The following is a 14,719-nucleotide window of genomic DNA, read 5'->3' as shown; positions in this document are numbered from 1 at the left end:
TTGTTACATAATATCATCACGAACTATTTGGGATTATGAAATATATGCGATGTATTTTACTATACTTCATATTCCCATTCACAAATTATAATAATTGTGGTGATTGTAACAATAATTTATAATGGGTATATATTTACACGTGTCAGTAGATAAATTAAGAACACTGTTTTTTAATTATTTTTTTATTTATAAAATCTCCATATATAAAATATTTTATGCTCTAAAAGAAAGAAAAACAAAAAATATAGATTTTAGCGTCCGTATGATACGGAAAATTATGTTCTATGTATACTTCTCTGATAAAAAAAATATTCAGAGTTTGTCGAGCGCTTTTCTGAAACATACTCTGTATCTTTTTAAATGATTCCCTAATTCACGAAATGTGTACAAGATCCTTAGTATTACGCATCCAGCCTTCATTATTATGATTATTATTAGTATTATCAATTAATTATAATCTACATGAAAAGATAGCATAATACACTACCACTCATATTGTGCACTGTTTGTTTAAAATACACCCGTCAGCACCTTTAAAAAGTGATTCGTGTGAAAAAGAGCAAAAATTTTTGACGTTAGAGAAAAAGAAACAAATATATATATATATATATATACATAAATATATATGTATAATCTTCGAACTTGAATATGTATATGTATACTTTACCTCGAGATAAATTTGCTTTAGGTAATGAAAGTGTTGGATATTTACTAGTTTGGTGTGATAATGAAACGAGTGGTTAAGTTATTCATGGAACTGTACGGTGCCCGTTAATACTTTTTACGACAATTTCAAAAACATCGCAGCGTTGCATCCTCTTATAAACGAGAATCATCTCTTCGAGTCTTTGGGTTCTTCGTTTTATTCGTAAAATTAAGTAATTAAAAGAAAAAAAGATTGAAATGTAAAACGCTTCTTAAATCATGTATAAATAAAAAAAAAAAATAGTATTATTCTAACGTTTAAACGAATTGTAGAATTTTGAATATTGTACTTGTTTAAAAGAAAAAGAAGAATACGAAGATGATGAAGAAGAGGCAGCAAAAGAAAGATAAAAAAAATACTATTGAAAAATTTAAAAATTAAAAAAAAAAAGGAAAGAAAGAAAGAAAAAGGAATGAAAGGAAAATTGAAAAAAATTGTCTGTGATTATCAGTCATAATAATCTTTAGGTCAACATATTTTTTAGAGAATATTTTTTAGCAAATTACAAAATTTATGATATATCCCTATTATTGATATGATATTGGATCAGACACGCTACGCATAATATTAAAAAAAAAAAAAAATTGAAACTGTAAAAGTTGCAAACTGTTTAATAGAATTATGAATAGTTGAGATCGATGGCTGTTGTAAAATATTCAGTGTTTGGACAAATAATTATTAAAAACTATTTATAATATTGATTAATATTGAGATACGATTATATATTATTGTATCGCATACTATAGTAGCGTTTCTATCTCTTTTGCGTTTGCATATTCATCGGAATAGATTATAGAAAAGAATTGGTCGTAGGCCCATACAAGACGAAGTCGTGATGAATGTAAAATTAAACGAAGAGACGCTGCGGGCAAATGGGACGTATTTACTGCACGCGTTCAGCGTGTAAATTGTCGTTATAAAATCCATCTACTTGTAGAGAACTTATGAAATAATCGTAATATTTACATTAACCAGATGATATGCATACCACATAGAGACGCATAATTAATGCTTTCATCACACGATACATATATACACATACTTACATATGACACATACATAATACATACAAAAAGAAAATACAATACACACCCGTACCATGTTTTGTAATTAAATGTTTTGTTAGTATTATATGAGAAATTAACAGAATAAAAACACAAGTGGAAATATAATAAACATGTTCCGTGCTATGTAAAAGTACCCTACTATTACTGTGTTATATCTAGAATGAAAATTGAAGCGAGAGAGAATTCTGGTTTTGCTTTAGAATTCTCATTAATCGCGAAGATAGATTTTTTTCTGGAAATCTGCTGGTCTTTAAAACAGCCAGTATTCGATTGAAATGCTGCGAGAAAAAGAAAAGCAAAACGCGACTCTCGCTTATATCTCGGTAATTTTAAATATTGTCAGCGCGCAATTAGTTTAAGCATAAAGCGGCAATCTTATCTCCTCTTTGTCTGTTCTCACAAACGGGTAGACTGAGCAAGTACCATATTGTAATCTACGATACCACTTGTTCATTGTAACAGCGACGTGCGTTATAGGTCATGCTTTTTCCACGTGTGAGAATCCTCTGTTTTTTTCTTTCTTTTTTTTTAACGTGCGTATTCGGTTGAGCGCGCGTCGCTGACTCATGCACGTTGCTCGAATGTTGTTGTGCGTACCTCGTATAAAATGAAAAGAAAAAAAAAAAATATTTCTTCGAAAGTAGAATTAATATGTGTGTGAATTTGCGCTTATTCGATGAAACGTCCGGAGGTTCGTGCGTCGCTTGTTTGGAAGACAAAAAAGAAATAGTAAAATCGTATAATATAATCTAAAAAATTTATTCAAAATATATGATTGTCATTCGATAATCCAGTAGTACTGGAAATTAATTCAAATGTTTTTCGAGGAACAATTACATGAATCAAGTTTATGAATATTTAAACAAATGAAAAAAAAAAAAAAGACAAAAGAATGAAATTAAATTCTGTGATTTTTCGGAGAAAAGTCAGTATTAAGAATCTCCAGAGAAACATAAATTCCTAGGAGCAATAAATAGTCGATTCCGAACACTACGACTCTTGTAATAATAATCAATCGGCATTACAGTAATGTATCGCATTTATCTCATTTGAGTAAAATACAATTGCGGGATAAGATACGGCGGAAATCGTAGAAGCAAAGTATGTTGTAATGATAGGCATACATTATTATCGCTATTTTCGCGTGTATTATTACTGCACAGTCCTTCCACAAACTATCTTAATCACATTATTAAACGAATATAACATAATAAAATGTTAGATGATGTAGATACAATGTAAATATGGTAATGTATCGCTTGACAAATGAAATTTTATTAATACATTCGCTTGTTTCGTATTTAAACAAAAAAAAATATATATATAACAATGCTACAATTATTATTTAGGGGTGCGCATTACAAGTTTAACTAATAATTCTCAGAAAAAGGGAAAGGTATTTTTAATAAAAATCAATTATTAAATAATTCAATGTTATTTAAGCGTAAATCATAATCATTAAAAGTATATAAAATAAATAATTAAAAAAACTGTAGTATTTATTGCCTTATTGATAATTTATATTAATATCATAAATATTACGAATGAATTCATATAATTATCAGAGATTATAAAAGGCACATTACTGTGGCAACATCATCATGCTCGAACATTTCCGTAGAACAGTGAATAACCTCCTCGTTCTCACGTACGGACACTTAAGAAGCATGGTTCATCCTACTCCCTCTCCTTTTACTTACAGCTTCAAGAAAGACTAAGCGTTACATGCGGCATTCGCCGCTCTTTTCTTTCTGTCTTTGTTCTCCAACTAACATCAAAGCATAGTTTCTCGTCACGCGTGTTCTCAACAACGAGGGTTTGGTGGTTCCACTCACCTCCTCCTTTTTCTTCTTCACCACCTCCATCATTTCCACTACTATCACCATCTTTTCCACCTCTTCAACAGCGCTTTCATGCATCCCTCTTCGTTCCCACAAGCAGTGGACGACAAGGTGTTAGTCACCTCAAGGACGTTCGCTGTAATTGGGATAGGTCGGATAGATACGTCAGAGGGGGGGAAGAAAGAATAAGATAAAAAAGGATGGAACTAGAGTAAAGAGAGGGAGATACGTTGCGAGTAGATAAGTGGGGGAAATGAAAGTAGTAAGAGTGAGATAGACATAGAGTTAGAGAGAACTAGTAGCGATGCGTGCGTTTCTGTAAATGGCGCCTGACCGAGCATCGCGCGTCACGATTCTCTCTTTCTCTTTCTTGTGGTAACCGTGACTAGGGTCCGTGCGCGTTGTAGCTGTGGTGCATCAGTCCTGGACCGGAGGTTGTGCCGTAAGATACGTGAAAACCCGATGCGAGTGCACGGTTACCGGTGACATCTTTTTCTTGTGCTTGGATATGGCGTGTTGTGTTGCATTTGTCGTAAGTGAACGTCAATGCTAGTGGTACTTGGCGTTGAATTTGCATGCATGCAACATGGAAGAAGGTGCGTTGGTGCTACGATAGTGGTTTCCAAGCGAGGAGAGTTCCGCGATAGCAACGCCGTCTGTACACGGAACGAAGAGTATATCGGCTGTTATCGCCTCCTACTTCTCCTCTTCTTCCTCCCCTTCTTCCTTACCCTTACTATCAACACGCAGCCGCCTCTTCGCCTTTGTTCGGACTCGCGTGAGCTCGTTGCCACGGACACTACGGAGGCCGCAGGTAAAGACCGATTCAGGGCCGACACTGTCACAAAATATGAGAGTGAAAGAGAAAGATAGATTAAAAAGAGAATGCTTATCATGACGCTCTGTCTGAGTTTCATCATTCTCGGTGAGAAGAACAAATAAAAAGAATAAAAAGTGAGGTTAGGAATTAAATCTGTTCGTAGTCAGCAACTTGGGTGAAAATGCAATTAAGTTTCGTTCCACTCGGCTGACGTGAAACTGTGCGCCAACGTAAGCCTATAGGTATATCTACGCGTAATATATGCGAATGAAATACGAAATAGTAGTATACGCACGATGTGACCTGAAAATAGATGTTCAAGATAGACTGAGATAGAAAGAGGTAGATGACCGTGGAGTTTTTTAGACATTGTATAATCTAATTTTTGATTAGTGTCGATTCTATTTCGTAGTATATGCAATATGCTGCTAATTATTAAATTATATTAAAAATTAAGCAGAAAATGTTATTTTATAAAAATGTAATAATAGAATATATATAATTTTTTGAAAAACAATAATTTATTTAAATTCTTTGCAAAAATTTTATGCCGATACATAGATACATAGATATTTTATGTTAAAATGAACTAATTATATAACAAACACGTTAGAATCCAAAATTTAAAAGAGAATACAATCAATAATAAAAAAATTTTTGTTTTAATATCGTGAATCCATAGATTTATCTACGGTGCAAATTCTATCGTAGGAATCCGTGGAAACCTGTTCTCCGTCGCGAGTTATTTCGATCGCAGCGATCCACAGTTTAATTTCTGCTTTGAGTGCGAGCATGCGCATGCGTTGCAACACGGCTGCTCTGCTATTCTCACCGAATAATTTACGGCACGTGAGCTCCACGGGATCGAACGCATTCGTGACACAAACAATATTGTATATGAATCAAAGATACGTGTGCTTATCTTAACGCAATGTTTAGACGTGATTTGACGCGTATATAAGTGCAGCGTAAAGTAGTGAACAAGAAGAACTCGCACTCGTGAAAGTTATAATCGATCGTATAACAAATTCATTCGATGTATCATCTTTACATGTTACAACATATTTATCGATTATGTATAATTTCCAGATTATTATTTTAATATATATAATATTTTTTAGCATTTATGATATTGATATTATTTTGGTCGTATTAATTTTTTTATAATGAAATGTTAACGTTATATTAAATAATTCTTTTTATATTATGCAGTATTTGGAATTATATAATAGAAATTCATGCGAAATCAAAATTAAAATTCAAAAATATGTAAAATTTCATCTTTTTACAGTTAAATATGATCCAGATCTTTGCAGTATTGCACTCGTTGTAACTATGTATTATAACTGGCTTAGTCTCGTAATGGCTTCACCATGCTTTTATTGTCTTTAGTATCATTCAATTTACTTTGCATATTTTATTCTGTTGCCAGTAATAATAAATTCATTATACATTTTTCAAAGGAAAGATTTTTTGAATATATATGCGTTAATTAAAGAGGTTAGGTTCTAATTGATCATTTGATGGTACATATACTCACCTTATACTACACACGTTTGTCTTTATACGAAATATGATTTCGAAATATGAAAGAAACTCATGTAATTGTATGAAATAGTGATTTTCAAGTAAACAAAAGAACTTTCACTGCTCAGGTCACTGATGCAGCGAACTAAGCTGTGTAATTTGTGTGCGCGAGAGGTTAAGGTTGCGCGGCAAAAAATATCTTTAGTATTTTTATAAATTCATCTATAAATCTTTTTGATAAAATTTCCGCTAGAAACGTTGCATCATATATAATCATTCTCACATAATCTAAAGTAGGATGTTGCTTCTCTTCATGCTATATTTTTTTTATTAAATCGATGAAGTAAGAATATTTTTTTCTTTTCTTTTTCTCTGTGATACATTTATGATTCATCGATTTAATTGTTATCATTCATCGTCCGTATGTTAATCTTTTTTATAGATTTTGTTTTAAAAATTATTGAACATATTAAAAAAATCAGAAGAATAAAAAAAATTATCTGTGAAATACATTATTTGATATAAAAATTTTTCGTATATTCGAGACGAATGGTTGTTGCTATGTGCGGTTTTTTGCTCTTACCTACATAAGACCGCATGTCCTTTTTAAACCTTCTTTATATTTTAGATAATGCATCTCAGTCATCTTTTTTTTTCGTGACAATTAAATTCACGCAGCGAAGGGGAATTAAATCTCAGTAGCCGGTTTCGCATTAAAGTACACGTTCTTGCCACGCGATTATTGAATTTTTCTATAAATAACGTACTACAAACGAAACAAAGGTTATTAATATTAGTTCGCATAGTTAGTTCGCATATAAGAGAAAAAGCAAAAACGGAGGAAGGATAGCAGAATGGTGATGCATGCCAAAAAGGTCTAGAAATTCAAATGTTGTTTCCATGTATTCTTTATCATCGTTGCCAATCAATGAGACATTGGGCAAGTCGCCATTAGTTATGAAATAATTCTGAAATTCGATTCGTAATGGTCTCACGTCGTTGTAACCGATGAAAATGTTAACCACTTCTTACGTGGCAGACTTCACTTCCGGCCGCGTTGTATTTTATTATGACGGAGACGGAATCATGTTGCGCGAAGCGCCACGCAAATTCCAACCGTTTTAACAAACAGTGGATAAGGTGGCTTTTTAATTCGTCGGTAAATTCGATCTTGATCAAATCTGTTGCTAACCGCGTCTACCGTTGAATCGACGCTTTATGAGGGTCACTGAGAAACGCGTCGAGACGCCCGCGCATGCAACTCGTCGACGTCGTTGTCGTCGTCGGGCTACGCTCGTGACAGTGCTATCGTACATGTATTACTATATATGCTGGTTACAGGTATGTATATGTAATCGCGAGACTGCAACCTACTACTCTTTTAATAGACGACGAATAGGTCTATAGACACACGCTAGACGTCGTCCACGGTCAATGCTTGGCACATGGCGACACCAGAACTGAACGTTGAATGAAATATTTTCGAGAGCGTATCCGGTTGCGTTCACACGCACTCGACGATTGGTTAGATTCGATGACGGTTTTATCATTACCAAACTAGACAGGAGATTGAACTTTCGTTTGACAAAGTTATCTTCTATTCTTTTTCGGATATTATTTAATTCTAATGCGAACATTTAGTTTGATATCATAATCTGATTTTAAATTTATTTGAACTCAATTTATTATCATACATGCATACAGATTGCTTTTTTATATGAAATTTATTAAATTTTTGAATTTTGTAGTAAATTTAAATATTTTAAATATTATGGAAAAAAATATTCTGATAATATATATATATATATATTTCTATATATATATATAGAAATCAATTGAAAATAGAAAATTAGAAAATAATAAATATTTTCTTTTTATATATATATTTATTTATATAAATTAATTACATAAATAAGAAACAAATTATATAAATTATATTTTATTTTTTATTTATTTAGATTTATTTATTTTAATATATTTATATGTTAGATTGTAATTTAAATAATGCTATATTTTTCGAGAATTTATCGTGAATATATTTTTTTCTAATTATTATGCAGGATGGGATCAAAATAGCTTCTTCTACTATTGTTGAAAAAAATTTATAAATAGCAAAGTTTATCAATCAAATTTTTAAGTATCTTTTTTAAATATCATTTTGAACAGATTATCATACAAAGAAAAAAAAAATAAAAAACGGAAAAAAAAGAAAAAGAGAAAATAGTAAAAATGAATATCGAACAAGGACTCTTCTTTTTTAGAACAACTAGCGTCAGTCTGGGCGTTCTTCGATCATGAGTTTCAATTGAGGTGCGTCGCCTGTATACTCTAGTGGGTGATCAAACAAATTACATTATGTGGAATTGCAAGCTCAAAAGCCCGTCTATTAACCACCGTCTGTAAGTTGCATTGGTATACGTGTATGCATACGAACGAGATACGCGTGATGCAAATATATAGAGACTTTCGATTGATTCTGCGTGTAATAATAGCACAACAGGGTGGTGCTGCCGGGCAGTCTGGTAACGCGCAACTGATTATGAGGTGTATAAGGCAATATCACTTAGATGATTCTGCCAATTACCATCATTGGTCATTGTGTACGCGATTCGGTAAAAATTTCACAATACAAAATTTATTTGTTGAGTTTTATTCGCGCGATAGCAATTCACGATCAAAATTGCAATAAAAAAGAAGGGAGGTAACAATAAGAAAAGTCATCAAGTTGCGTCAATATTTATGATTATTATACTCTCTATATTTCGTTCTTCATTCTATCATTAATTATCAATTAAGTGTTTTCCAATGTATATGTGTATCTGGAATTTATTGTTCGATATAAGATCATCTTTTTTTGTTTGAAATGAATTGCATCAAAGTGAATTGCACATTTATTTTTGCGTTATTAGAAATACTGATAAAAGAAAAGATTTTTTTAAATACATATGCAATAAGATTTATTTAAGTAATTATCATTGTCTCGATTGTTTATTGGATTATAATAATGAAATAATGTTAATGAATTGCGAGTAATAAGGAAATTGATTCGTAGTTATAAAGAGATGATTATTAATAGATTTAAATTTTCAGAAGATTAAAAGAATCATTTATCTTGGATGTGTAAATATTTATACACTCAAAAAATGATTTTTCTCTTTTAAATGTGAAAGGTCAACTGATTCTAAGACCGAATCAATCGTAGCAAATTTATTATTAGAACGAGATCGATAAGGAATAATCTACATATCGAACTCCTGCGGTTTTTCTTCGATAATTTTGTGATACGATAAAGTGCGAAAGCACCTCTTAAACTGATACGATAAATATCGTGACAATGTACTTTATGCCAATTTATCTGAAAGTTCAATTTTTTCTGTGTTATGTCATTGAGCTATGAAACACGATTATGCTTTTGCAATTATAATTAAAAATTATTGGCATTTATAATTTTGAGAATAATCGTAAAATAATTTCAAGTCTTCAAGGACGATTAAAAAACAAATAAAGATTATATTTTTTTACGAATATTATTATTTTATATATTCAATATTAAATTCCAATTTTTATTATTTTTTCTTTAATTCTAAAAAATTTTAATATAACATAATTGAAAAAAAAAATATATTTAAATATATATTTTTTAAAAATAAAAAATAATTAATAAATATATAAATTTTAATAAAAATCAAACATAACAATTAATATCTTTTAATAATTTATTGGATTAAAAAATTATTTAAAAAAATTATATTAACACATTTAATTCAAAAATTAAATCGTTATTGTTTAATTTTCTATAATATAATCTTTAGAAAAAGATTCAATTATTTTTAAAATAAAATAATTTTCTTAAAATTAGAACAAACAATTTAAGTTTTTTTTTTTGAAAAGTTAAGAAGATCAATTTACAAAATGATATATAAACAAAAATTTACAATTTTGAATTACGAAAAAAATAATAAAGGTCGCTTTTTATAAATTTTTTTATCTTCGTCTATAGATTTCTTATCTGTTTTGTAAATTTATGACAGTTACATGTTGAAAATTTCATCGATATCGGTTGATGTAGAAACAAACGACAAGCATCGAAAGATATAAAGGATGATCGAATACTTTCTGCCAAGGGTTGTACAACTCGCGCAATAGTATTTATCGATTCTGTTATTAGCTCACCATTAAATGTTCCATTACGTTATCATGCGTTTATAATTTTACGATACAGATAAAAAAAAAATATTTTACGTTTCTTCCGTCAACCACAATGCACGTAATAGTATGTTGATTCTGTTACCAATACGCGATTATGCATCGACTCGATATCGTTGTCGTCGTTCACGCATTTATTTGTAGATTTTCATTCAACGAGTACTGTTAAACACTAACTGTAACTTATTGACGTCCTTCCACGACGCCACTACTCGTTTTTCCTTGCTCATAAACGACAACCAGTTATCGATTAGCTATTGCCACCAATGAAGAAGGAAAAAAGACATTATGCCATGTCGTTACCGTGAGACACACTGTCTTCCTTTTCAACCAATAGATTTATTATGTAATTCTTACCACGGTCTTGGAATATGTTGTTACATACGATTCTATAATCATGATCGGTTATCGAAGGCGATCGAACCTTAATTGTGTTATCGAACTGGACGTTATTTTATTTATACAATCAAATTTTTCTCATTATTCCACGGTTTTTTCGAAACTCTATTTTTAAAAATCGATTTTGTCAAGAAAAAAAAGTGATCTTTCGAAATTGTTAACAACAATAGTTACTTAATCTTTTAATTTCATCGCGACTTGTTGAATCGATGTATTGTGTAAATTTTCAATACTGATAACTGTATGATGCATGTTTCTATCGATTTTTAAGCATACAATAGAAAAGTATCAGTTTATATCATTATACAATATCTACATAAATGATGTTTCATTTAAGATGAAAAAGCGATACAAATGCATCTTTTTTTCCAGAAATAAAGTATTGGAAATGTTATATATTATGTTTTATTTTAATTGCAAATTATTGATTTTAATTTTGTTAAAAATACATGTTTTATATAAATTTTAATAATTCTTATATCAAAAAAATTTTGAATTATTTTATCAGTTTGATAATTATAATTAATAATTTAGAATAATAATAATAGAAATTATTAATATTTGACTTTATGGTTAATTTTCTAAAATTTATAATATCATTTTGCACGTTCCTTGTATAATGATTCATCAATTTTTTATAATTTTCTATAATTTTTATTTATAATTTTTCAAATAATACGAATGCACAAATTCTCTTCATTTATAATCTCATGTTCATATGATAAAAATTAATCTTCAGATGATTTCAATTGTCAGAAGTTTGATTAATCTATTAACTTAAATTTTTTTTAATTAATGGAGTTTAGATAAATCAAATCATATACATATATGTGTTTTTGCTTTTAAGTATCGTCAATGTCAGTTCTATGACCGTAAGTTCTTTGCCGTGATTTGTTGCTTCTTCACTTGTCGAGTAAATGAACGTACGTCATATGTATGGTCAGTATTCAATGAACGTAGGTTGTCGATGACGATTACTCATTCGCAAGTATTATCATTATTACTCAGACTGTACCAACAAAATTTTTGAGTTTTGACAATATAACAGTGTTCACGAATTACGTTGATTGATTTTTATATCGTTAAGGTAATTGATCAATGTTATCATTGCATTGATAATTGTATTTTTTTAAATTAATTTATCTAATTTATCTTTGAAAGTTCATTGAAGAATTTCGTATCTAGATATGTTTGCTATTATTCGATATAAATCAGTATTTTAATTATATAAATGATAATCTCAAAATAAAAAATTAAAAAGAAATTATTTTATAATTAGCATAGAAATTGTTAAAAATGTATTTTTGTATAAATAGATGTATTATATTGTTTTAAATATACTGTTAAATTTGATTTCCGATTTATTTTCAATTTAAATCTGTTATTTGCTTTCACTTGTATACATAGTTTGATATCGTGTTAAAAAATTACAATACAAATTCAGATTTTTTTATAAGTGAATACATTATAATTGTTTAGGTTAATAAATATAATTGACAATGTAAAGTAATATTTGTAATAAGATACTACGATCAAAAAATTAGAATATTTTTTAAAAAAATAATATTCTCCTATTGGAGAATATTATTCTAAATAATATAACTTTTTATTAAAAAAAAAAAGATTAATTTTTACATTATATCATAAAAACTTACATAAGATATTTGATTCTAAATTTATAATATATAATATTAAACATTTATTTAAATATTTGATCATAAATTTATAACATAATGTTCATAGTCAAATGTTATATAGTTTTTTTTTTTTTTTTTTACATATTTTCATTCAAACATATATCTATAGTTTGCCCGGGAAAATTGAAAACACCGTTCATAATATCAAATGGCAAACATATATTTCCGATGTATGGTTATATGAATACACAAGAATCCTCTCGAGTAATAGTTTATTTAACTATTCTTCGTTGGATTTCTCTTTTTTGAGCAAGATGCATTCTCGATACACTATTGCTACATTTTTCCGAAAAGGATAAAATAGTCCTTTAGTATCGGTCCTATCAAACTATCCATGCACGTACAAACATACGCGGATCAGTTGCCAGTAGAATGAATGCTAGCAGTGTACACGTGACCCGAGACCAACCAATAGGCCGGAGGCCCATTCAACGTTGCTTTGGCTGCAGTATCGTATCTACTCGGCACACATTGTATTTCGAACTTAAAGATAAATTTTATAATTTGATCATGCGTCTTTTCATTAAATTTTATTTTTTCTTGTAAAATTCATAAAACATTCTTACTCATCGATTGTCGCCGTCTTCTGCCTTTCGTCACATCTTTATTGATTCATCATTAATATTTCACCACGGAAAAATCTTTCGTTCACATTTCATCATAGGTATGAGAATTATTGGATTGTTATTGTTATTTATTGAGAAATCTATTTCAATTTTTTGATTAGATACAATAAAATTGAGGAATTTATAACGAAAAGAATTAAGACCAATCTATTTTTGACAGTTTTTAAATTAATATTATGAATAATATATCTATGAAAAAATTATATATTATGTATAGGTTAGGTTTAAGTAGTAAATGTAAAACGAGCAATTTCGTACAATAGAAATATAAATCCAGTTCTGCTTCTCTTTCGCATTTAATAAAAAACGATATTTTTTATCAATGAAACAATAATAAATTTATAAGTTGTATATTTTATTGCATATTATTAATGAAATGTAATCATTTCAATGCAGATTGAATAATTCTAAATTCGCCAAAAATTAAAATGAAAATTTTATCAATTCAATAATTAATAATTATTGCTGAATCTAAATTATTTTTTTTTAATTTTTTATTTAATTAAATAAATTGTTTTTAATTATTATTAATAATTAATTAACAGTGTAGGATAATTAATAATTTTTAATTTTTAATTTAAATCTTATTCTCATTACCTTCTCATATGTTAGAAGTAGATTTCTTTTATAAAAAATACAATGCACTTTAAAAGTCTTCTTCTTCTTTTATGTTCAATAAAATATTTTCTATGATTCAACTTGAATCTCTTCTACAATGTTGAAACGAAGCCATAAAATATAAACTATTGTGAATTTTTTTCTAACCAAAAATTAAATTGAAGCTTAAGAAGTTCCAATTCATTTGAAAAGATACTCAAATCGTATCATAAAAAAATACATCATACAATTGAAAATAAAAATTTTTCGAAATATATTTAAAACGTAATAAAAGTAATGAAATCTATTGATGCAAAAAGATTACGTTAGATTATGATAAATCAAATTCTTTTTTTTATTATATATAAGTGTGAGAATGAGATTTGATTCAGTCTAGTGGAAATATACTATTTTATGGATAAAATTAATTGTGTATTATCGTTTTTATCCATGAAGATACACGTGTAATAGATAATAGATATCTTGCTAAATTTTATCATGCAACTTTACCAGAGTTGTTTAATTTTTTTTCATCTTTCATCTTTGGTGATTGAAGATGTGATTCGCGAGATTTGAAATGCAAAATTTGATATGTAACTGATTTTCGTAAATGATTCTAACATTTGAATAGTTTATATTTATTCTGTTAATTATTAGTTAAAATTATATGTAAGTTGCGAGAAAATATATTAATTTTTTTTATAATAATACTGTATATGTACATATTATAAACAATAATTTTCTTCTATAGAAGAAATATTCCTACAGTTCGTAGGATCATATAATTGAATTATGTTTATTAAATACTTTCATAATTAATATAAAAAAATATAATTTAAAAATCAAATTTAATTCAAGAATAAAATGAAAACTTCTATTTTTTATTATTTTTTTTCAATTATATTTCATAAAATTTTCAATTATATTTCATAAAATGTTAATACCATATACTAAATAATACAGCTTCTGATCTAAATTAATAATAATAATTAAAAGCTATGATCATATCTTTTGCATTGTATTTTCATTCGAACATCTTATTCTTTACAATAATGTATATAGTGTATATAAAAGTTATTTTCGTTATTATTTTATCTAATTTTATTTGATTTGAATTTCTTTCATTAATCATATATCATAGATTTTATTCCATAAAATATATTAGAATTATTCTGTAATTAAATATAATTTTTTACAATTAATATTAAATTAGAAACATTTAAAAATTTGAAT

The 14,719-nt window shown here is 28.4% G+C and overlaps 2 long non-coding RNA genes across 2 annotated transcripts; both read right to left on the bottom strand.

Annotated features, from left to right (window-relative positions):
* Positions 1-3,299: 3,299 nt before the first annotated feature.
* On the bottom strand, positions 3,300-4,579 carry LOC102671123. Its single transcript, XR_421572.2, has 2 exons — positions 3,609-4,579; positions 3,300-3,541 (listed from the first exon to the last, which is right to left on the bottom strand). It is a non-coding gene; the product is annotated as an uncharacterized LOC102671123 (long non-coding RNA).
* Positions 4,580-5,115: 536 nt separating this feature from the next.
* LOC116185440 lies at positions 5,116-6,116 on the bottom strand. Its single transcript, XR_004150296.1, has 2 exons — positions 5,975-6,116; positions 5,116-5,856 (listed from the first exon to the last, which is right to left on the bottom strand). It is a non-coding gene; the product is annotated as an uncharacterized LOC116185440 (long non-coding RNA).
* Between the last annotated feature and the right edge of the window lie 8,603 nt (positions 6,117-14,719).

Source organism: Apis dorsata, unplaced genomic scaffold (genome assembly GCF_000469605.1).
Source record: "Apis dorsata unplaced genomic scaffold, Apis dorsata 1.3 scaffold_176, whole genome shotgun sequence".
Taxonomy (NCBI): Eukaryota; Metazoa; Arthropoda; class Insecta; order Hymenoptera; family Apidae; genus Apis; species Apis dorsata.
This window is presented reverse-complemented; position numbering and strand designations above follow the sequence as displayed.